The sequence below is a fragment of the Typopeltis vanoorti genome, chromosome 20 (assembly GCF_054136105.1).
Source record: "Typopeltis vanoorti isolate ZY-2024b chromosome 20, IOZ_Tvanoo_1.0, whole genome shotgun sequence".
Taxonomy (NCBI): Eukaryota; Metazoa; Arthropoda; class Arachnida; order Uropygi; family Thelyphonidae; genus Typopeltis; species Typopeltis vanoorti.
The window spans coordinates 82,073,702-82,099,492 of record NC_143568.1 but is presented as its reverse complement, the minus strand read 5'-3'; the positions used below and the strand labels follow the sequence as shown (position 1 = coordinate 82,099,492).

General features: G+C 37.6%; 1 protein-coding gene across 1 annotated transcript in view; it reads right to left on the bottom strand.

Moving 5' to 3' along the window:
- Positions 1–14,067, bottom strand: part of LOC150095601 (MAM and LDL-receptor class A domain-containing protein 1-like) — a 117,633-nt gene extending 103,566 nt beyond the window's left edge. Inside the window, exon 1 of the mRNA XM_090410335.1 lies at positions 13,978–14,067. The gene's annotated coding sequence lies outside the window, so the exon portion shown is untranslated. The remainder of the gene's footprint in view (positions 1–13,977) is intronic.
- Positions 14,068–25,791: the final 11,724 nt, after the last annotated feature.

The window sequence follows — 25,791 nt, the reverse complement described above, 5'->3', positions numbered from 1 at the left end:
TTCCCTTATCTAAAAAAATGGATCTTGTATAATCTTAATTTGGATTTTCATTTTACCCTGGAGGATGTTTTCTCAATGTTAGTATTCCCATTTCTTAACATAGGCTTAAACTATTTCAGAATTCTTCAATTAGTAATGTCGTTAAGTTTGGTTTTCATCTATTGCTGATTAGTAATACATTCATTAGGTCATTTTTTTCCACTCCAAGAAATTCCAAATGCTCTTCATCACCTTAGTATGAAGTTTTTTTCCCCTTTTCCTTTCTGTTGTCGTGAGAATTAAAGCATTTGATCTCTACAGAGAGTCTGTGGAAGTGGCGTTTTCAGGCATAGCACTAGAAGAAAGCTCAGTTCGAATATAGACACCGACTAGAGAAACTTTTTTCTAACCCTTTCTTCGACCGATTCCCGAGTTAGTCGATCTCTGGCACAGGCATGGATAAACGGTTTTTTCTCCCTGAAACTCGAGTTTTTTTTCCTGTAAACTCAAGAAAATCGACCGCATAACCCACACTATTTTCAGACAGCAAACATGGAGTTAGGATTAGGAATCACGAGATGGTGACACTGTCTCCCGTCTCTTCACCAGATGCTGTTTATAATTAGTGATAGCCTTGGACCAGCTATCTCTAATGGGCTACAGATAGACGGAACTGCTCACTCAAGTCTCGAAAGCGGTAAGACTAAACAACCTCGCCTACTCCCTGCAGGGGAATAAAAGGCTTTGGTGGATTTTTTAAACGATCTCCACAGGACAATAGAAAATGACTATTGGCTAATCTAATTTTCATATATTCTGAGATAGTCGTAGCTCCTTAGATATTCTTGTGACATTTCTGTTCTTCCTAGTTAGATTCTTCTTTTGATCTCATTGTGCTCTCCAGCATTTTTACTTATATTTGCTTTCGAGTGTTTTAATTGCTTTAACAGTAAAACTTTTTCTAGTCCTTATTTTGTTTTGTGGTCCTCTCTATTATCAGTTTTCATTTAATTTTTATTTAAGTCCTTATCTCATACTTTTTTTATCAATACTTTCAAAAAATATTTTTGTTTCTTTATTACTGGCTGTGTATCACTTGCGTACTTTAGGTTGTTAAGCTTCATTCTACGAATTTAAATCTACCTTTCTGGTCTTCGAGAGCTTACCTCAGGATGTGTTTTCCATACCGATTAGTCGGAAAACCATTCAAAAAATTTTTATTTTCTGAATTTTTATTTTTCGATGTTACTGTTTGATTACTTGAAGGTGTTTCGCATTTACACAATTGGTATAATCAATAAAACAAAGATATAAAGCAACATTCCATTCATCAGTTGTTTTTTCTTATTGTATCCATTAGGTTTTCAGAAATGTGTAATATTTTTCTTTTTTTGTTGTTGTTTTTTAGGACTTTAATTGCGATATCATATCGGTGTTTTAATATAAAGATATGGAATTTCTATAGAATTGGTTAAAAATCAGAGTTTATTTTTAGGGATCAAAATAAACTTTCTTTTTTTATGACAGTTTCATCCAGCAAAGGTTGCAAGAATTGATAATCGAAAAAGATCAAGCATAGTATTATATCAGGCCTCTTCATATATCGACTAAGCAAGGTAGTAGTGGCATATGATAAAAATCATCTACTACCTTAAATAGATTCACAAATATTACAGAGCAAGCAATAGCTTGTTGATTAGAGAGCAGAAACGATATTTAATACTCGTCCAACCAGCTGCCAACCTCCGCGAAAGATTGAAATTAGGAACTAGCTTAAAAACTCAGTTCCAGAGTTAGTCGAAAATAATTCCTCTAAGTAAGTGGATAGAATCGAACTTTAACCTAAGTCATTCTCAGACCTAGAACTGTTATAAGTGCCTTGCAGACTCCAGCTTAGTGTCTTCATGGTGGAGAACGAAATTGTAACTTAAATTTAAGAAACCAGTCCCAGTTATTCCGATGTTTTCCTTTTGTAGTTTGGGTGGTTTTTTAATATCTGAACACCATTCTTGATTTAGTAAACAAGAAAAATGAGTGGAGAATATCAACATCATTAGCAAATTTCTGAATGATTAATGAAAAACAAATGGCTTATCTTTTCTCGAAATATACTGTATTTCGAGAAAATACAGTATATTAATTCAGCAATAATTCCAGCTATTTATGGAATTTCCAGCTATTTCTGCAGTGTCGCTATGGAGATTTGTTAGACAATCATCTATCTGATCGTTAACTGGATGGACACCGTAATGCTCACCTGTATCTTGTATAAATAATTGTAAATTGCAAAATCGCAACGATACAGACATGAAATATCTTCATTATTCAGATGCATATAATATGCGATGTGTGCATCTTAATATCGAAATTGATACACTGAATTCACGGGCATTAATGTCCTGGAATCCAGGATGGAGTGAGAAATCTTGTACGATATATATGCTAGGATCATACAGTAGTTGTGGTAAGATTATCTTTGCGAGAATAATGTTTTGAGACTATTTTTATGGTGCCTTTGATGTAATGGAGTTTATTATTGTCTAGAGAACAAGAGAAAAGTGTATATTATTATTATAAAAGTTCTATTTGATTTTTATAAGCGAATCGTTGCAAATAGCATGTTAGCTTAGCCTTGAAGCATTTAATAGTGTCATGAGCAAACACTCTAATTTGCTTATCGTAGCCTTTACACCTGACATGATAATAGGATTTAATTCAGAATACGACCACGATGGGTTTACTGCCTATGGTGTAATCATCCACCAACTAGAAATAGAATTTAAGTGTTGATAATTGTGATCCCTGTTCGTATTTGAATATTGATATGTACTTAAATTGTTTTAATTTGCATCGGAGAATGCCTATAGAGGTAACGATGTAAGTAACTTCGTTTATTAATCCTTTAAATGCTGCGAATTTTTTTATGTTTAACCTGACCTAGAGAACGAATGGAAGCGCATTATAAAAGGTTTATTGCCACGCGAACAACTCAGATATCCTCTATTCTATGCCTGCGTACGTGCGCTTGGCATTGTATGATGCGAATGATCTATGAATGCCATTTACACCACAGATCAAATGCTGCTCATCGGAAAGGTGAATGACCGAGAAGCATGTCAGCATAAGTGGGCCAGTGACTAATTGTCGGTGATGGAGTCATTTTGTGGCGACACATACTGCATGCAAATCTAACCACACACACACATCCCCCCCCCCCCCCCCATGAGTTATCAATCTCATATACGGCGATTGGAGTCCGCCTGAGAATGATGCTTGGAAGGTTAAACCAAATCAAGTAGATATTTCTGACAGGTTTCAGGATTCTTTCAGAATGATGTGACATAATATCTCTCGGCACCCTTTCCTTATTTATAAGTTGGAACCAACGAATTATTCTAAGTTGTAATGAGAAAATTGCTCGGAGAAAGACTGTTGAGCTAATAGGACGCGTACAACCATGAGAGAATCTTTCTATATTTAACATTGAATGTTGAGTATTCATTAGATTGTTATTTTATACACCTGGCAGCATTCTTTCCTTGATTAGTTAGTGAGGTTTATTACTCATCAATAATCACTGCCAGCTCTAGCTGTGATATGAGTCAAAGAGAAAATGATATAGGGGCTAGGGCATACCCCTTAAGCGACGCGCAGCCACATCGCCCTACAGCTGCGAGAAGTGGACGAGGGCTACCGCATCAAGGGCGGGTGCGGTTAAAGAAGCGAGCCCAGCAGGTGGAGAGGATGTTGCGAGTGGGAACACTGAATGTTGGAAGCATGACTGGAAGGGGAAGAGAGGTGGCAGACATGATGAGGATGAGGAAGTTGGACATTTTATGTGTGCAGGAGACAAAGTGGAAAGGGGGAAAGGCAAAGGAACTGGGAGATGGATATAAAACTCTGGAGCGAATAACGAGGGAAGAAATGGTGTAGGAATTGTGGTATGTGGCAGAATGAAGGGCGAAGTACTGGAAGTGGGTAGAAGGAACGACAGGATCATGCGAATGAAATTGGGTCTTGGAGAAGAGCGAGAGGTCGTATTATGTGTATATGCCCCGCAAGTTGGCTGTACAGCAGAGGAGAAAGATGAGTTCTGGAAAGTGCTAGATGAAGAAATGAGGGAACTGGAAGAAAACGAGATGGTGATTGTCGGAGGAGACTTGAACGGACACCTAGGGAAACAGAATAGAGACTGTGAAAGTGTGCATGGTGGCCACGGAGTGGGAATGATGAACCAGGAAGAGGAGCGGGTTGTGGACTTTGCAGTAGCGTTTGATCTGGCAATTGTGAACTCGTTTTTCTACAAGAGGGAAGAACATTTGATAATATTTAGGAATGGTAACAACAGTTCACAAATTCACTATATTTTGACTAGAAGAAAACATCTTAAGGTTGTGACAAATTGTAAAGTAATTCCAACAGATCAAGTGGCACAGCAACACCGATTGCTGTGCGCAGACTCTAAAATAAGATCGAAGATAAGAACCTCTGGAAGCCATGGGATAAAAAAATTAAGTGATTTCGCTTAAAAGAAGAGAGTATGAGGAATCGTTTTAGGGAGAGGGTGTTAGAGAGGATTTCGGTTGGACTGAAAAGTGTACAAGATTGGTTGAAACATAATTCAAAAGTAATCCTGAGCTGTGCAATCGAGGTGCTTGGTGAGACATCTAGAAAGATTAGAGAGCAGAAGGAGGGTTGGTGGTGGAATAATAATGTACAAATGGCAGTGACAGCTAAGAGGAAGGCAAAGCAGAAGTGGGATGAGTCAAGAGTGGAAGAGGACAGAGAGATGTGCAGAGAGAGAAAGCAAGAAGCTAAGAGAGTTGTGGCACAGGTGAAGGCCATGGCATATCAAGATATGTATGATCAATTAGAAACAAAGGAAGGACAGAGAAAAATTTACCAACTAGGGAAATGTAGAAATAAAGCAGCAAAGGACATCTTACATGTGAGGCAGATCAAAGACGCTGAAGGAAGAGTATTATACAGGGATGTGGACATAAGAAACAGATGGAGAATATATTTTGAGGGTCTTTTGAATGAGGAAAATGCAAGGACTCACAGAGAAGATGGGCAGCCTTCTGAGGGGATGGTGCAGTACATCAGTAGAGTGGAAGTGACGGAGGCCATGAAGAGGATGATGAATGGAAAAGCGGTGGGCCCCGACAGGATTCCAGTGGAGGCATGGAAGACACTGGGGGGGGGGAATGACCTGCTGTGGGGCCTGTTCGTGAAAGTTTGCCAACAGGAAAATATACCCGAGGAATGGAGGGAAAGTACTCTTGTCCCCATCTACAAGGGTAAAGGGGATGCACAAGACTGTAAAAATTACAGAGGAATAAAGTTGATGTCCCACACAATGAAAATCCTAGAAAGGGTTCTTGATGGAAGATTGAGGAATGAGGTGGAGATTGCAAAGGAACAATTTGGCTTCATGCCTGGTAGATCAGCAACAGATACTATCTTTGGGTTACGGCAGATGATGGAAAAGTTTCGAGAGAAACAACGGGAGCTACATCTGGCATTTATTGATCTGGAGAAAGCATACGATAGAGTGCCAAGGCAAGAAATCTGGAGGTGTCTGAGGGAGAAGAAGGTTCCGGAGAAATATGTCAGTTGGTGTGGGAGATGCACAGAAATGTGAAGACAAGTGTTCGGACCTGTCTGGGACAGACAGAAAGTTTTCAAGTAACAGTTGGCTTGCATCAAGGGTCAGCATTAAGTCCGTTTCTGTTTAACATTGTGATGGAGGTGGTGACGGAGGAGGTGAGAGAAAATGCACCTTGGACAATGTTGTGTGCAGATGACATCTTGCTGTGTGCAGATTAAAGAGAAGAAGCAGGAACTAAACTGGAAAGATAGAGAAAAGTACTGAAAGAGAGAGGTATGAGACTGAGCAGAAGTAAGACAGGGTATGTGTTGCACAGTGGGCGGCGGCCAGGAGACAGACCTGGAGCTGGAAGGAAATGTCATCAGGAAGGTGAGGGACTTTAGATACTTAGGTTCAACAGTGGAAGAAGATGGAGGAGCTGAGAGGGAAGTGGGATGCAGGATACAAGCGGGTTGGAGAAACTGGAGGGAGTTGGTTGGAGTGTTATGCGATAAGAGGGTGCCGATCAATCTGAAAAGCAAAATCTATAGGACAGCAGTGAGGCCAGCTATGACGTATACTATAGAAACTGTGGCCCTGAGGAAAAATAACATCAGCAGGATGGAAGTAGCAGAGATGAGAATGCTTAGGTGGATGTGCGGTGTGACCAGAAAGGATCATCTGAGAAATGACTATGTCAGGGGAACAGTGAAAGTTACGAACTTAGGAGCGAAAATACAGGAGGCAAGGTTGAGATGGTTTGGTCATGTGATGAGGAGGGAGGACGAATATGTGGGAAGAAGGGTCATGCAGATGGATGTGCAAGGAAGGCGGAAGCGTGGGCGGCCAAAGAAGAGATGGAGGGAGCTGGTAGAAGAGGGCTTGAGGATGAAGAACTTGGATGTGGTGACAGCCCAAGACAGGAGGATGTGGAGGAGAATGGTCATCAACAGTGACCTCACTTAAGTGGGAGAAGCTGTAAAAGAAGAAGATTACTCATAAATAATTACATAAAATACATTGCTTGGAAATAAGTTAACGGACACCATAGTGTGAGGAACAAACAGCCGTGACTCCCATTTTAATAAAACGTAGAACCTCCTTTGGCTGCGACGATTGCATTAGTCCTACTGGACATACTTTCCACAAACATATGACAGCGATCAGTGAGAATTTTGGACCATTCTTACTGTAGGCATGTAATGAGGTGCTGGAGTGTTGTGGGGGTGGACTTCCCCTTATCTCACTCGACGCTCCAGTTCATCCCACAGATGATCAATAGGGTTTCTGAGATCAGGGCTCTGTGGAGGCCTGATCGTCAGGTGTGGTGACGCTCATGTTCAAAAACCACGAAAGTTACAGCAGTAGCCTTATGACATGATGCACTGTCTTGCTGAAAGAGACCATGGTCACTTTGGTAGAAACACCACAAAGTAGGAAGAATAGCATCGTCCAGATACCTCTCGGAGTTCAATGTTTGTGGCACCACAAACAGAGTTCTAATTCCAAACCAAGTAAAACAAGATCATGATATCACATCGCCACCTCCGAATTTCATAGTTGGGGTTACGCACTCTGAGTAAGAGACATTCACTGGACATCTGCTATCCCACACTCGTCCATCTGTAGCAGGTGTAGCGTGATTCGTCGCTAGCTTCCTAACAGCTTTCAAAGCTTTCACGTCCCACTGTACACGCTCTTTGCACCACTGAAAACGACGTTGTATGCTGGTTTGAATAATGTGGGGCTTGCATATTGCGGTCCTGCCATGTTGTTGTGAGCCTTGGTCCTAAATGTTTTCGTGTAGATTCCTGTTCCAGTCGATGCCTGGAACTCTGCATTCAACGTGTCGGCCTACAAATGGGCAGTTTTTATATATTATCTTTCGTTTTAGATATTATCCCTACGGTGACGATCGGTGAGTGTGCTGGGTCGTTCACTGCAGGTAGCATTTACAGTTGACTCCCTGCGCTTCCATCTCAGTATGATATCACCGATCGTTGACTTGGATGGCCCAATTTGTCAACAATTTGCCGAACAGATAGGCCTGTAACATGGCATCCTATCACAACGCCTCTTTCAAACTCTGTCAGTTTCCTTTTCGCGCCATTTCAGCAGGACACAGTTGCACTGACTTGGGAGCATCATATTCCTCCAATTTATTACCGGCTACAAACAGATGGCTCGTTACACGCTGGCTTCTTTCCGAGCGGTGTAGTCGTAATAAAGAAATAAATTTGCTTCTATGTTCTCCACTAAAGTTTGTTGAGTCAACCTGTTTAGTGGCAAAATAGCAAAACGAGAAAATATTTATTTCTGTAAAGCTTTAACGCACGTTAAAGCTTTACAGAAATAAATGTTACAAATGACAAGATATAAATATAAATAAACAAATACATGAACCTCCGTAGCTGAGTTGGTTTCGACGAGCCATTTGGTTGGAAAGAATCGGGTTCGAGTCTTCTGTATGATGTGAGGAAACTTTATCAGGTGTTTTCAATCAAATAGTGAGTTAGCCCTTCTCATACGGATGTTAAGGGTTTTTCGTCCTTCAAACCGGCTCCGTGAACACACATAATACACTTCCGGAATAAAGATTAATCAACCTATTTCGTAGGATTTCGGTTTCAAACGCCTACACTGTGAAGTATATATATATATATATACAGTACATTCCCGATGATTTCGTAAGAACTATCGTGATGTTGTCGCAGTTTAGTTATTTTTAGAGAATTCTGTGGAAGTGTAATTCTTTAGTACAAATTCGAGTGTGTCAGAAGTTATGACACGTCAATGTATTTTTGGTTTGTGTGTTGTCCTGTACAATATAATTTTGGTTTTGCCTAATTTCTTTCATAATAAATGGTCCGATTGAACTGTAAGTGAAACGCTTCAGTTTCAACTGAGATCCTAATTTTGCTAAATTCTATCCAGCTAATGCGGAATTATTGGGATCTGAACACATTTTGGCTCTTTATATTCCTGCAAATAACCCGATCAAAAACAAGATTGGAAAGGGGCGAATTTTTTGTAAAGATCCAGTTTCGAAATATGAATGAGATCCGGCTAACCAGACCCGGAATAACTGCATACGCACGGACAGATTTTCTGTATTATGGATACTTAATGAATTTGGCGAAACGCACAAAAAAAAAAAAAAAAAACCGCATCAATCGAAAGGGTATTGTACCCTCAGTCTACAACCAATGATATGCGATCTAAAATATATACATTATTTGTTGGGATTGTTCTGTCATTTCCATAAGTGAAATAATCCATAAATGTTCCATTGATTAATAACTAACGACTGGGGTTGGCCAAGCGAGATAATTAATATGTTTCCTTCTTCTTCTGGAAACTAACAGTGACAAAATATGGTTTGTTCAACTGAACATTACGTCCTGGAAGAATATCGTCTACTTATGAAGGCAATCTAGATTATGGAATAGAAATGACTGAGAGAATGCAGAAAGTGACTCATTACGGAACTGTCACAATGTTTCCCTGGAATCAGGAGCTTCAGGTTCTCATTTAGCTATTGGGTTATCTCACGGGCATTGTTCACCGAGAACAAGCATGAAGGACGTTTTGGACTATATGCCATCCCACACATCTCGGCATCCCATTGTATTATTGGAACTTCAGACAAACCTCGAAAGGAGTAATGAAATGTTTGGAGAGGATACGATAACCACTTGACCAACTTAGTCGGCATTGACGATGTGTTACAAATCGCTTGTATTTGACAATTCATAATCTCTATCACGAAATAAGATATTATGAATTTCTTCACTGAGTTTCCATTAGTGGAAAAATGACGCACACACCATTTGGAGGATGACAGGTAAGGTGAGATGAGATGAATATGTTGCTGGAGAATGAGCGTTTACACTGAATGCACTCTTTACATACACGATGAACCAAGGAAGAATGATTATAATAACCACTGAGGATTCATTCCTGCGACTCCTGTCCTCCAATTCTGTTACAGAATAATTCTACCAGTTGCACACCTTCAGCACATCTACATAGTAGCTGTGATGAAAATTCGGACTTCCCATCACATCGCCGTCCATTCTGCATAAACAGATAAATTTATGTGTTTCTGTCGGCGATTTTAATCCTTATGTTGCTCGAAATATTTTATACATGTTCAGCCGAAGGGACACAGACTGTCTTCGTGTAACAGGAGAGATCTAAATAAGCATTTCTTCAATCATACGAAAGAAATGAAATCCAAATGAAAAATCTAATGTAAATGTCATACTTTCCATGTAATATTTCAGGGATTTTATGTTTCTTTCCATTCCAAGTAGTAACCTTTTCTTTGCCTTTTTTTTATGAAAATGTTCTCTCTAAACGGATCTGCTGCGTATTGTTTTTACCAAATTTCGATTTCAAATACTTTGTAGCTCTAAGCATATATCTAAAAAGCAGACAGCCCTCAATTTTTTCTTTTTATTTCAATAATAATTCAGTTTTATCTTAAGAATGGACAAATGATCGATAATACAGGTGTATGTTGTGACAACGACATGAAGTATTCGTTTCTTTTTCGATTTTGTAACTACTTGATAATGCACCTTTTTTTGCAGTTATAATATTTGCCAGGCCGAGAGTGATTCGCAGTTTCAGTCCGTGACGGCTGCTGGCTGTTCTTTAGATCTTGATTTTATTCAGCTGCAATAATCATGTTTATATTAATTCCCTCGAAAATACGGAACATTCACATGAGGCATTTTAGGCGTTCGTTAGCGAAGTCGATTAATGGAATGCCTTGACGGCACATAAGTATTATACGATGATATGACGCGGGTTTAACTCACGTACATGCTTCAGTAGGCATGAAAGTGCACGACACAATACGTTTCATTAGAATCGAAGCAGCTTCTTCAGGTCACAAAATTAAACACTGCATTATGTATTACTGGAGTTTTAACAGGCATTCAAACAGAAGAATATATCAGTGACGTCCGAAACTGCGTCGACAGAACACGTCCGCCTATACATGCAGTTACAGAACAGATTTTGTTCTGTAACATTTTGTGGAACAAAATCTCCATACTCACCAGAGCAGAGAACTCTTATGAGTGAGTGAATGAGAAAGAGAGAGAGAGAGAGAGAGAGAGAGAGAGAGAGAGAGAGAGAGAGAGAGAGAGAGAGAGAGAGTAGAATCTACTGAAGTGATTAAATCACCTCGCACATTGAATCGGAACCAGAGATTAAAACTACGTCATATCTATAAAAAAGCGAGTTAGGCTGCACTAATTTCTTTCAGCTACGACTACAACAATTACGAGACACACACTCTTGCAGTGCTTAATACATTCAATTATACAAACTCAGCCATTAAAAGGATATAAAAACTGTCATGTACAAATTGATCCACTGCTTCAGTTTATTTCAGTAATATTAAACAATTCATCTAACGCTTTTTATTCTCCTACGAGAGTAGGCGAAGCTCTTTTGTTCCTATCGGCAGTACCCTTAGACACAGGAGTAGTGTTACGAGTAATGATATTATGGGAGATAACTACCATCATGTCCTGATCCTGTCTGGTGTTATTTTGTAAAATACCGTAATTTCATCGATTTTTGGAATTGATCCCTCCCCCCTCATTTCCCGTAGATAAAACTTCACTAACTTGCTCGAAGATTGAGTTCCTCTACTCGCTGACTAGAGTCCAGTATGTGAGCTTTCTTTTGTTGATCCAGCTTCGTATGAATTGGCACTAAGCGACAAGGAACCTCAATATATTGTATATGTCAGGGTAAGGTTGTCAGTAGTGCATGGGAGATAGTTAAGGGTCATCTAGAGGAAGCAGTATTAAATTGTATATCTAGGATAAGAGGATTAATCGGGTAGGAGTTGGATGGATAAGGAATATACATTAAGAACGAACTGAAGAAGAATAAAATGCTGTGGAGGATATATATATATATATAAGTGAGGAGGTGGTTTTACTTGATTGTCGTTACTGTAGCCAGCGTAGAAAGAACTGGAGTGCATAAGGACTTAGTCGAAATTTCAGACAAAATGCATTTCACATCCTTCCAAGCAAAAAAAAAAAAAAAAAATTACAGTGAGAAGAAAAACAATTTCATTATACGTACATTCACGCATAAATACACACACACACACACACACACACACACACACACACACACACACACACACACACACAACACACACAAAGCACACACACAAAGCATCAGTTATTCCAAGGATGACGTCGTTTATGTACATTATTTAAATTAAGGGGATATTAAATCCCACATTGTTTTAAAACCGAATAAGAACTATTGTACTAAGTACTAGGATCACTTGCATTAGCTCACGCTAGTAATCGCCGATACTTTTATAGTTTACTATACTCGGCATGAAACTCTCTGATTCCAATCTTTGAGTTTCTTATTCGGTTTTAAAACATTGTGGGATTTAATATCCCCTTAATTTAAATAATGTTTATATCGCCGAAATGAAGCCTACTTTATATTTATATTTAAGTAGTATTTAGGCTCTTTATATTTAAGTAGTTTATGTACATAATTTTTTTCGCCTTCACATCGTAATGTGATGGTTAGGGCAAAGTTAATTCAAGTCAAAAATAAGTGCTTCGATTTATTGAAGATTACAAATACTGAGATAAAGAATGGTGTTTGCGAACTGGTATGAGAGGGGAAGTCGGAATACGATGGGCAGCATTTGGCAAAGTTACTGAAAAAGTAAAACATCTCCCATTTATCTACAGCGCACATAGAAAAGTTTTCTTGGTAATTTTGCCGGAATTGATCGATTCATTGGTCCTGGAAATTTGTCATTAAGTTGCTTCCGGAGATATTGCGGAGAGATAGGAAAAAAAAAAAACGGGAATATCAGGAAGCAAACTAAATTATCGTAATGCTAAAGAGTCCTTAAATTGAAGCGGGTGGGACGATGATGTCAAACCGATCGATGACCAGAGATAAACTATCGAATGGTTGCGGACGGGGCACACGAGAAAGTGGGACGACAGCAAAAGCAATGGAGGTAACATAGCGAACACTAAAGATAAACGTTGCCAAGTACGACAAGAGATGGAGATAAATACAAACATTTTGTATTTATCTCCATTGTATTCACTACCATTGTATTTTTATACCCTTCCCCCTACAAACACACACACACACACGAAGTTTTAAAACAGTTCATTAATTTTCTGTGTGTACAGAGAATTAGCAGAAGAGTCGCCTATTGTTATTCTTTATGAACAGCTTGGCGTTGTAGATCTTGGGGAAACACTTCGTAAAGAAGGTGGTCCAGAGAATACAGGTGATGGATTGAAAGAGGAAAAGGAATAGTAGGTTTGGTTTCCAGTTAGGCTGTAAAAGGATATTGAACAGCTGCTTATCATGTATTAATAGACCAATGGAAAGCAGATGAATAGTGGATACAACAGTTCAGCGGAACCTTGTCCATGGAAATGTTATTTGTACGAGGCTGGTAACTCATCTTTAGTTGAAAAGGCCTTTTATTTGATCATGTGGTAATTAACAATAAACAGCAATAGAAATTTAATTACACGGATAGTAAAATATTCAGTCTGTAGCAGTTGCATTCATTTTGTGAGTTGTGTCCGAAATGTTTTATTTCGGACACTACTTCCACACTTTAGTGGAATAACTGGATCCGGGAACTTGCTTTTTAAAATAATATTTATTTAAAATATCTTAAAAGTTTTGCTTTCTGAAATGCGAGTCATAAAGCATAACTTTGTTCCTGAACCCAATTTTTATTCACATGAGAAAATTTTCATAAAGAGAATTCTCTCATTTGATACTAGTTAACAGAAGCTTTTGTTTGTTTTAATGATATACGCGCGTAAATCACTCATAACGTAGCAGTGTAGTTTTGACGTTTTTAAATGAATAATAGGATTGCGTTACAGAAGTGTCATTGAAAAAATTCCAATAGTTTAAGTTCAAAAACGACTGTTATGCGGGAAAAATATTATAAGAAAATGTGAAGTTGTCGATGATTAAATAGATTTAAATTAAACCCATTAAATGTAAATATTAAATTAAATTAACGATTAGAGCAAACATTAGATTACGTTAAATGTTTGCGGTTCCAATAACCAGACAAGAAAGCATCCCAAAAGGGAAAAGAGCAAAAGCTAGCAATATCAGAACAGTTAATTTTTCCTGTCATTTGTCCCAAAATGTCATTAAGTTTTACACTAAAACATGCACATGCTTATATTTGTTTCTTGTCTATCTGCTGCGTCAAAGCTCTAATCAGCTTCTGCATAGTCATAAGCGAGGATTTTATGTTGTTTTTGACAACTCTGATATTCTTCTTGATTCCGGAGAACTACATGCGTGTGCTCCTACAAATGAAGTGCATGGAAATCTCAAGAAAATCTTACCTGTCACACGGTAGTCTTAGCAGAATGTCTCAAGACCGGTAGTTACTTCAAATAAGAGATGAGTCTCATCCTTTCGATAGTGAAATAAACGCAGGCATTAGAAAAGTTGCGTTGGTTGGCGACTGTGTGCCGCTGTGAATTTGTTACCATAGTGATCGCTACGGAACAATAATTCCTCTTTCTGTTTTCGGTTATATAATCAGTGGAGTGTGGGGATCGGCGAGTTAGTGGCTACTGCGTGGATACTCTCGTTCTAGAAATTTAACTGAGTGCCGTGGGGGAGGGAAATTGGGGATGCGTCTACCTGCGTTTTGCATGTGAATGAAGTGAGTCAGTGATGAAATGGCGAGAGGAAGGCACAGGAAATGGTTATGTTAGAACACGCTCATTGAGGTATGAACCCGATTTATGTTAGCCGTCGATTGCCAATATGCCAAAGGACAACTGACCTACAAATCGGGGAATCTGCAGATGTGAAAAAAATATATGCGACCCCGATATGAACGTCATTGACGAACTCACGGAGGTGCTCAAGCGAGGTAGATTCGTGATATATTATCGGAATGAACATAATGGTACTCAGGATGGGCTTTCTGATGGTTTAGGACTTCTCCTGACTAAACCACATTAAATACACCCCAGTTAACCGATTTTTTTCCTTTCTTTCTTTCCAATAAAAACGTCATTTGCTATGAATAGTATGATCTATATTTCACACGAAGTGTCGCATGTCACAACCCTTTCTAAGCTTCTCACTAGTTCACCGTAAACCATGCTAAAGTTCAAGGCCTTTCGTAATAGGGTTTAGGCAGGAATTTTACTCTTTAATTGATTTTAAAGAGAGAGAGAGCGTATGTGTGTGTAAAATCAAAGATGATTCAAAAATTGTGTTTTATGATAAATGATGTTTATATGTTTTAAAAAATGTGTTTTATGATGTCATTAGTTACAATAATAACTAATGTCATCATTAGTTATTATTGTAACTTATTGACTTACCTGGTTGTACAATCTTTAGAATACATTCTGGAAGGTATTCTTTAATTTTCCTTGAGTTGAGTCTTTCAAAATATGATTTAAAATGTAGAATAAATAGCATGAATTTTGCCACTACACACACACTCACACACATACATCGGCCACTGAATTAGAAACCTTTATGCATGTGTACGTAAACGTCACCTACGCAGCGTATATGCAAAATACTTGGTCACATGCATCACTACATGTTATAGACAACTGTTTAAGAATTCTGCTGGTAATCGCCAATAGTGTTGATGACAATGGGAAAAACATTGTGATCAACAGTGTTGATCACAATGGGATCTTTCGCAATTCGATAAAAGACTTATTGTGAGTGTCCGTCTGGTGGAGCCACGATTTTGTCAGCTCTGCTATTTGCTTCGCAGAAAACCACTGATTTCTGCGAAGAATCGGAAATTTCGTTTATAGTTGTGTCACGAACACCATGAGTGAAGACTAGAATAAAGTCATGTGTCGACGAGTAACGGTAGACCATGTTTTGTACCGACGACAGGCAGAGAGTTTGGCGGGAGCCCCATGAAGCAAAGAACCCAGCTTGCCTTGTAAACACAACTCAAGGTTCCGGAGGTGATGTCATGGTGTGGAGCGTGTTCTGTTTGTAGGAACCGGTTCCCGCTGGAAAGTCGGCTGTACTCCAAGGAATATGCCGATCATGTCCATCCTGCAATGCTGATTTTTATCCAGCATGTGATGGTTATTTCATGGACAACAACGTTATTGTCCATCACACAAGAATTTTTTAGCAGTGGTTCAGCGAGCATGACAGCGACTTCCACCATCTTCCCTGGCCACCACAGAGCCCGAATCTCAACTCAACTGAGAATGTATAGAACATGTTAGAAAAACAGATCCTGGAGCAAAGTCCTCTTCCGTCAAATCTGAGCCAGTTAAAGCACTTTCTGGTGAACCTGGTACGTTGTAGACGTAGATGCAATCAAACACCTTCTGAAATCTGTGCTTTAATTCGAGCTAAAGGAGGTTCACACGATATTAAATATAATTTTCCAGTTCAATGGAGGTATGTGTAGCTGTTGCCTTTGTTTCTTACCAGAGAAACCCATTGAAAACAAGTCCCACAATTTTTGTAATCCTCATCAGAAGTATAAGTTTACTATAGTATTAGCGTTAGCTTTCAAAGTATTAGTATTAGATAGGCATTAGCTTTCAAAGAACAGCTTCTGTTACAAGAATAATAGAGATATTCATGGAGAATGATGACTTGTTTTGTTCCTCTCGAGTGTCGTTCACTATTTGAATGCCATGTACTTAGTTTATATGATCTCAACACGCAGGATTCTTGTCTTTACTTTGCAGTCTGTTGTATTTAGAAATAAAGCAGATCCTTTTTCGCATCTGTCAACATATGTCAGATGTTAACCAAGCAAAAGTGCTTTGATGTGAGATATGTTATATTTATTAATTTATCAAAGGGAACAAATTACTGCTAAGATCTTTGCTTTTAAGAATTTAAATGTTTTTCTTTATAACGTGTGATAAAAAAAATCCTCAACCCCTTTTATTTCTGTATAGGGAGTACGCGAGGCCATTTTAACCCTATACAACTTTTGGAGACTGAGTAGGCAGTTCAATCTCCACCAATAGCAAATCAAAGTTAGCTGGCCTAAATTTCTATCGGTTCCCGAGTTAGTCGGGAACCGATCGAAAAAAGGCCTACTAAAAATTCCACTAGACCGTGACTAGAATAGAACTTACAACACTTTTTCTTTGGAGGGTCTAGTGTCGTGAATGGTACGACTTTTTCACTGAGCTATACAGGCGCACCACAACGTGCATGATATATTAATTTTATATAACTTCAAACTAAAACTAATAACAACAGTTGTTCGTATTAGAATATCTTTATGTCAGCTACCGAATCTGATGTCTCACATAAGTTACATAAGTTAATCATTTATTCACCCTTTAGCGCATTCCAAGCACATCACAAGAAGTAGAATAGTTAGTTTGTTTTGTTTTTTAAGAATTCTCTATCCGTACAATATGTCTAGTGAGCGTTCTCTCCGATTTTATAGAAACAGAAGCAAACGGGGCGAATTATGCAGTAATATAATCAGAGTTGGGTCCATTTTTTGAGGGCAGAAGTCTTGCTGGGTAAAATCCTAATTTTGAAATGTATGCTTTAACTGCTTCAACTAATGTCTAGTTAACTGATCCGAAATAAGGAGATGACAGGGTTTTTCCCCTCCTGCAAAACAAAAATCGTCAGAAGAACATACTCATACAGAGATCGAAGACAATTTATGTAGGATTAACTTCCCAATCATAGCATCAGTCAGAATCATGTGAATCCAAGTTACTGGCCATGACAGATCACTGAGTCCAATACAGTAAAGAAATGATGAGATATACCAGGGTCATTTCGAAAGTCCTACATGCTGTATTCCTGATGCTGATCCAATAACCTTTATTCTGACTTATTACTGCTGCCTGCCGTTTAGGTAAGTTCCGTATTCCTGTCTTTTTTTTTTTTTTTTGGTTGTTGTTTGATATGTTTGACAAAGCGAGTCACTTCAACAGAACCTTATCAGTATTGGTGAAGTGTTTTTCCACTGAGTGAATTCTTCAACTTATGTAACAGATCGAAGTCTGGAGAGCTCTTATCATGACTGCGCCATCATACACTTTTGCATAAAATTAAATGCTTCCCGTGAAACATCATGGTAAGTACTATTGTGCCACACCGGTCGATGTCTGGATTCCAATACAGTCGTTCTTATTCATATCTTCGCGACGTTTTTATCCCAACTTTAATCATCTTTTCACGTCCATCTTTTTATTTTTAATATTTAGAATGATCCAAATTTTGTTCGTTTTGTTTTTTCTGATAAATTAAAATGTAAAACTCTTGTACTGCGAACTTTTGGAAATCGGTAAGCAACTTGTCGCCTCGCTTGGTAGCATATTGATTTTTTTTAAATGATTATTAAAAAAAATACAGCGGATTGAAACGTTGTCTACATCGCCCTGTGCGAACTTTCATACCGCTGTACTAGCACAAGAAAGACGCAGGGCCGCCCCTTCTGCCTTAATTTTCTTATAGTTTATGCCAACTTTGTCGCCCCGTGCAAATGCACGTCTTGCACTGCCGGTAGAGCCGGCCTTGGAAAGACGACACAAAAAGATGTGTTCGATTTCAATCATAGGTTAGAGCAGCGCTTCCCAAACTGTGGGTCGCGGTCCCCTTGTGGGCCACAGATTTTATTGAGGGGGCCGTGAAATAATGAAAACAAATTTAAAATGTGTTTTAAGACTAAGTAGATTTTTTTTATCTTAAAAGAAACGTATTTTATTTTTATTATTTATTATTTCTTTTTTGTTATTTTTTATATTTTAATGGAAAAAAATCACACATTGGTATGGCTTCACAAATTTTGCTTCCTGCGTTTTTCGGCGCTTAATGAATATTAGTAAATATATGCTTATTCATATAAGTTTCATTTCAAAGCAGAAATCTAAGAATTGCAGTTTGAAATATTTCACCCGAGTGTAGCAGTATTGAAACACATCCATCACATTAAATTGTTATTAAGCTTCTTTTATGTTTTTAATTCTTTCTTTATTACTAATAGTTTTACGTTTCATGTGCTTGTACTGCAAATGTACAATAACAATATATCTATCTATATAAAAATATGAGATAATGTGCCATGTGTATGTAAGATGCTAAAAATGTAATATTTGCATTTGATTTTTGTAATATTCGCTGTGTATGTTTTGTATTGAATATAAATACAATAAACATTATAATAATATATCTATATTACGATTTTTTTCGAGGGAGGCCGTGAATTATTTGAATTTTTCCAAAGGGGGCCCAGAAATTTGGGAAGCTGAGTTAGAGTAATCATTTCTAGGCCTTTTTTGCACTCGGTTCCTGATTTTGTCGATTTTAGACGAAAGCATTTAGGGTTTCAATCTCTGAAAGATTTTTGTCCTCACATCTCAGAAAAAATTGACTGTTTCACTTGCTTTTTTTTTGAAACAGTCAGTAATTCGCCCACTCACGGTCCAAATGTATACTATAAGTTTGCTAATAATCTTTCGTGAGTGGAACCATATAAGAAATATACCAACTGAGATTAAGAACCTTAACACAAATAGAACTTCTGTATTTTCCTTAGATAAAATTTTTAATTTAGCTATGTTACCTTTCTTTAATGAAGTAATCAAAAAAAGAATGACATTATCTATTCAACAAAGCTTAGCTGTTCAATGTACATGATGTCTCAATAATTCATGTAATGCTACAGTTTTTGACAGAATCATACACACGGTTATTATAACCAAAGTAAATTATTGGCTGCTGATGCTGCAAATGTATCTTTGCAATCGAACATCCGCTCTATCTCCGATGTAGCTGATGGCTAGAAAAAAGTCAGTTAAAATTATTATATTGAATAGCAATGTGCTAAATGATATACAAAATGCCTTTTTGAAACGCAATTTCAATATTTGTTAACTTTTTTCCGAATTCTTGTCAATTACCACTGCAAAAGTAGACTTCACTTCTGAATCCTATACAAAAGCGATTGAATCTCTTTATGTTGAAAAGCGTGCGAGGCACGCACACACACACACACACACACACACACACACACACACACACACACACACACACACACACACACACACACACACACACACACACACACACACACACACACACACACACACACACACACACACACACAAAAGCCAAGAATTGAGAAAACCCAATTATGCCGGTGCAAAGTTGAGTTGCAAGGAAATTTCTGAGCGATGTCACATGACTTTATCAACCAATCCCAGAAAGAGTAGATGAGATTTCAATTGTCATCTAAGAACGTCACGATCGACTCCTCTTGGTATATCTTTTTTGTGGCGTCCTTGTAAGAAAGCGGCGAAAAACACACTTCGACTGCGGCTTCGTGGGCGAAATCGATCACGCACCACCTACGGATGTCTGACGGAAAGGAAAAACCGCACAGTTTTTCATCACACAATCTACTAGAGTTTCACAATTTACCTTTGTGTGTGTATGTGTATGTGTAAGCAGTGGCGTAGCTAGGGGGGTACGGAGGAGGGGGGGGCAGTCCGCGCCGGGCGGCACTTTGAACCTTTTTGAACTTTTGCAGTTAATTCTAAAATACAGTCTCGAGAACTCATTTCCAAATATTGTAATACTACTGCGAATTTTTCTCATAACTGCTGTAAGTGTTGCTAGTTGTTAGAGTAGTTTTTCTAAATAAAATTGATTAAGAATTACCTATATTACTATGAAATAGACTTCGCCAATATCGTCGACGATTTTGCTAACGGAAAAGCAAGAAAAATTACATTTTAGAATGTTGAAATTAAAGTTTTACTTTTAAAATAAACATAGTTTTTTAACTTCTTTCCCTATAAGTCGTTTTGACTTTTTGTAATATTTTTGGTGTGTATTGAGAGGGGCGGCAAACTCAGTGATCGCCCCGGGCGGCAGCAGCTCTAGCTACGCCACTGTGTGTGAGAGAGAGAGAGAGAAGACGTGTGTCATCGTCAGTAGCCAAACTTCAAGCAACGATAGCTGATAATCCGTGGTAATCACCCTTCGTTTTGTTAAGCCTAATTTGAGCCAATGTGGCCTTTTTTCGCTTTACATTTTTCTCGCTGTAAGAATTCTGGGATTCTGGGAATTGCCCTGGGGAAACCAGCTATCGGTTACATCGCGTTGTATCTTTGGTTCGAGTGTGGAATTCTGGGTAATGATTTTATTGTTGAATTCTCTGAAGTAGCCTGGTGAAGCCGCTTATCGATGACGTCACGTTGTATCATTTGGTTCTAGCATGGAATTCTGGGTAATGGTTAGAGTGTAGAATTTAGGAATGTGCCCTGGTGAAACCAGCTGTCAATGACGTATTGTGGAATTCTAATCAAAATTAGAGATTTCATCTCTAATTTAGATTATAAGAATTTTTAATTTAATGACAAGAGATGTCACCACAAGTTTTTTTTTTTTTTTTTACATTCACATTTTCTTGTCAGTAAGTAGCAGTACACATTTTTCTAAAATAATTAATGACTAAATATCAGCTTTCCCCCTCACTTTTTATTTCATTCTTGTATTAATTTCGCTGTAGTAATTTCATTATAATTTGGTAATTTTCAATCTTAAATATTTTTTGCATACATATGTTATGAATATAAATTGACGTTTTCAGCTGTTTTCATTTTTATGTTAGTAATGTTATTAACATATATGGAATTTCGATAAAGATAATTGCACCTCCAGATTTGTTATAATAAGTTTTAAACTTTAAATCCGTTTAAATATGGTACAAATCAGTTTTTCGTCTTTAACCCAGATTTCTGTTAATATCAGGCATAGTTTGAATTGTCTAGAAGTAATTCTGTGTGTTCCAATTTATCTCGAATACTTATTATATTTATATGCAAAATATTCAGTTCTTTCAGGGTCTGAGGATAAAAAGTTTCTCAATTTATGACATACTGAATCATGACATGCTGTACATTTTATGAAAAGTGACATCGCAGTTGTTATTCTCATCCGCCATTGTTGTTGTTCGAGAGTCAGTTTTTACTCTCGCTGTTTTTGCGGAGTTTGCATAGGTCTTCGCATCTGATCATCTGTATCGATCCAGAAATGTTTGTGATATACTTCTTTACATTTCTTGGCAATAAACAGGAGATGTTTTAGGTTTACAGTCAAGTGCTTATTTAGATATATCTTACTGTCTTTAAAAGTGTCGCATATATCAGTTGTGCTTAGTCTGTGTATTTGATATTTTTGTTTCCGTACAGCCATTGGTCTCTGATGGTTTTTCTTTTCAATTTTATACTGATAGGCATTACTCTGTTTTTTCGCCCACTAGGAACACGATAGTCACGATATCAGCTTCATTATAGTTAATCTTGATTTTATTTGCAAATTTCTTTGTTATTTCGTGCATGTTTTCGCGTGGCTCATGAGGAACTCCGACAATTTCCAGGTTGAAGCTTCTTATGCAGCTCCATTGCGTTTTCTAGTTCAACGTTTTTTGTTTCGAATTCCTTAACTTCTCGTATCAGCCAGCAATGATAGCCAGAGTCATCTAGTTTGTTTGAAGTATATTATGTTGAATTTCGCAAGTCATTGACGTCTTTTTTTAATTTCATTATCCCATTAAATCTGTAATACATACAGTATATTGTCCATGCTTACTTATCTCTGGAACTTATCTCATCACCCCCTGGGAGAAGTTCCCAGCGGGAGTTGGTTAGCACTGGAATGGCATCTGTTGTGGAACAAAGAGTTCGAACACTGAGCAAGTCTTTGTTGTTCTCTGAATTTGCACGAAGTGCGTTTCCAGTTTTGTATTCTTTCTTTAGAGAACTTTTTAAATTGGCTTTCACTGAGACTGACACAGTAAAAATGATAACTACTTTTGCATTTATGTGCACATTTCATGACAGATGTTAATGTCCATAAGTATGTCTTCACAAACTTTGCAGCGGACTACCATTACGCTAGATAGAGTTTAGTGCCAAAGTTTAACGTGTTCTTTATTATAGGTATTCACCTTGTATACTAATCCAAGGGTGATCGTTGCGGACAGCAAGTGGAATAGGCAATTTTTCTCTGAATGTAGATCTCTTCAAGCAGTGTGCTTGAAGAGATCTACATTCACAGAGCTATGCATTACATTACCCAGTAGAGCACGTTACAGACTACACTTCAGGAATTACTGTAATACATTTCTTAAATAAGGAAACTAATTAAAACGTTGTTTAGCACGGAGCACTATTTCACACGACCATTAATTACTGCGCCACCAAGCGGAAGTTGACTTAGTTCTCTGAATATGGCTTTTGCATTCATAGTGCTACCTACTGCCTTAAGAAAGACGATTATAGGTTCGATTCCAGTCGCCGACTAGAGGAACGTTTTCTAAGCCTTTTTTCGACAGGTTCCCGAATTAGTCATTCTTTTGCACGGTCAACTAAGGTTTCTTTAATTCCCAGAAACACGTTTTACCTCTCCTCTCAAGAAAAATCGATAATATAATATTCACCGATAATAATGCGATTGTTAGGGTTTAGGGTCACAAGATGGCGGAAGTTTTGCTACTCCCTTTCTCTTGAAAAAGTCTTGCTTCATTGATAGCTTGCTCAGTAAAGTCTGGATGATGGAAACTGGCTTATGCACACGGGTACGGCTGAGAGAAGCTCTACTTACTCCCTTCAGGGAACGAAGGAATTAGGGGATTGCTTTTAATTTTTTAATTAAAAGCAATCCCCTAATTTAATTTAATTAAATTAAAACTAATTTAATTAAATTAGTTTACGAAGAGAAAAACAACAAGCAAACCCCCACATTTGTGTACGTATTTGAGTTAACTTGATTGATTTCGGCCTGGGGTGGAATTGTGAGTCAATTGCTCCACAGTGTGACCTTGCTTGATCTTAAAGTTATCTTCGAAATATCGGTGGTTCATCAGCTAATAATTATTTGTACAATATTTCGGTGGTCTTAGTATCTTAAGACGATGCAATTTCTATTTTATTGCCGTGGTTAACCTCAGTGTTCACTAACAATATGATCATGTGACCATCCGTTACGATGATCTGCTTTCCCTTAAAATTAAAATTACAATTTCCCTTAAAAATACTAACGCTTATTACCTCTTGCTATGTGTACTCTAGTCTTAAAACTTGCTCACAACAACGCTACTGCCCATCGCGCAAGAATTGTTCAGCAGTGGTTCAGCGAGCATGACAGCGAATTCCCCCATCTTTCCTGGCCACCACAAAATCCAGACCTGAACTCCATTGTGGTATATGGAATGTGTTAGAAAAACAAATCCGGCACCAAAGTCCTGTTCCGTCAAATCTGAGCCAGTTAAGGGACTGTCTGTGAATGCCTTTTATGTTGTAGACGTAAATGTAATCCAGCACTTAGTGAAATCTGTCTAATCGCATATATGCTGTAATTCGGGCTAAATGAGGTCCAACACGGTGTTAAATAAAAGTTTTTAATTCAGTGGCCAGTGTGTGTGTGTGTGTGCATGTTTCTGTTACATAAAGTAAAAAAAGTTTTTTTTTCTTCTTTCTTTCCAGTAATAGGCCTAGGCCTTTTATGGTCTATTCCCATATTTTCAAAGGCCATCCTCTATTCCTTCTCCCTTGAGGTTGACATCTCTGTATCTTTCTGGGGAGTCTTTCTTCACTCATTCTTTCTGTAATTGCAGACCATCTCACTCTTAAAGATCGATGTAGTCTAAAACAGATATCACCTCAAGTTCCTTTAACATATCGTATTTCTTTTAGAGTCTAGTCTGTTATATCCAGCTCTTTTCCGCATGAATCTCATTTCAAATCTTATCAGTCTTTTTCTCTCTGCTTGAGTTATGGTCCAGGCTTTTGAATCATATGTTAGGATAGGTCTTGCTATTGAGTTATGGATCCTTATTCTAGTTTTCTTGCTTATTAAATTTGGATTGAATATCTGATTAATAGTTTTTGTTATTCCTATATAATTGGTTATTTTTTATTGCATATCTTTCTCTCTTTCATAAGTAGTAGCCTAGATATTTGAAAAGATTAACCTGTTCTATAATATCGTCGATGCAAATTTTACTTCTAATTGGATCTCGGTCTTTTAAATTCTATGGCTTTGGTTTTGAAATTGGAGATTTCCACGTTGTATGTTTTTGCTATTTCATTTGACGAAAAGGCTGCTCGCTGTATTGCTTCTTCGTTTTCTTCAATTAGAACCTGATCATCGGCAAATAAAATTGTATCGATGTTGGTGTAATCATTTATGTGAATTCCAAAACTGGTTGTTTCCCTCTACTCTCTCTCTTATAATAGCATTAATATAGATATTAAAGAAGAGTGGCAGTAGACTATATCCTTGTCGGACACCGTCATTTACGAGTATGTTCTGTGATTCAGATTTCTGCGACTATCTTTATTGCAATTTGGTTATTGTTATATATATTGAAAATTTCTTTATCTGGTTAGGAATGTTGTCATCTCTTAAAATTTCCAGTATCTTATCACGATTGACTTTATAATCGATGAATGCTTGTTATAATCGATGAATAATATGTGGTCTCTAAATTGAATTCTGTTATTTTTTCTATCAGCATCGTAAAAAAAATGACAGTGAAAAAGGCATTGGTGCCGTATCTGCCTTTATGGAAACCATTTTATTCCTCTCGAGAAATATTTTCATAATATTTGGTTAATTTACTCTTTAAGACCTTTTTTTTTAATTCACAAAACACAAAATATTATTGTATACAAGCAGAGTTTAGATAAATTAGTAAGAAATGTGATATTAGTTTTATTAAACATAATAAATCTTAATGGGATTCAAATTTACTATTCTCAGTCAACAAAATCAATCGCAAATATATCATACGAGTATATGGCTGATCTATAATTGTACATATTTCATTCTAGAAAATGCCTTTTCCGAGCTACCCAATTTGAATATAACAAATATATTCCTTTATTCACTGGCGTGAAATCTTGATACGTGCGAATAAGAAATGCAAGGCGCTGAAAACAGTTAAGTTAGCACTTTGAGTGCTAGCAGCATCGGTGGCGACAGTACAACATAGTCATTGCCACAACTAAATATATGGCGCGAAAGAGGCCATAGACAAATACGCAAACGAATGAGCCATTGTCAGTGAAGGTGATGTAGAGATCTTCGCTTTGCCCATACTACGAGTTTGTATGGGCAATGGGAAATTACCGCCAATTTAATGTGGTCAAGTGTAA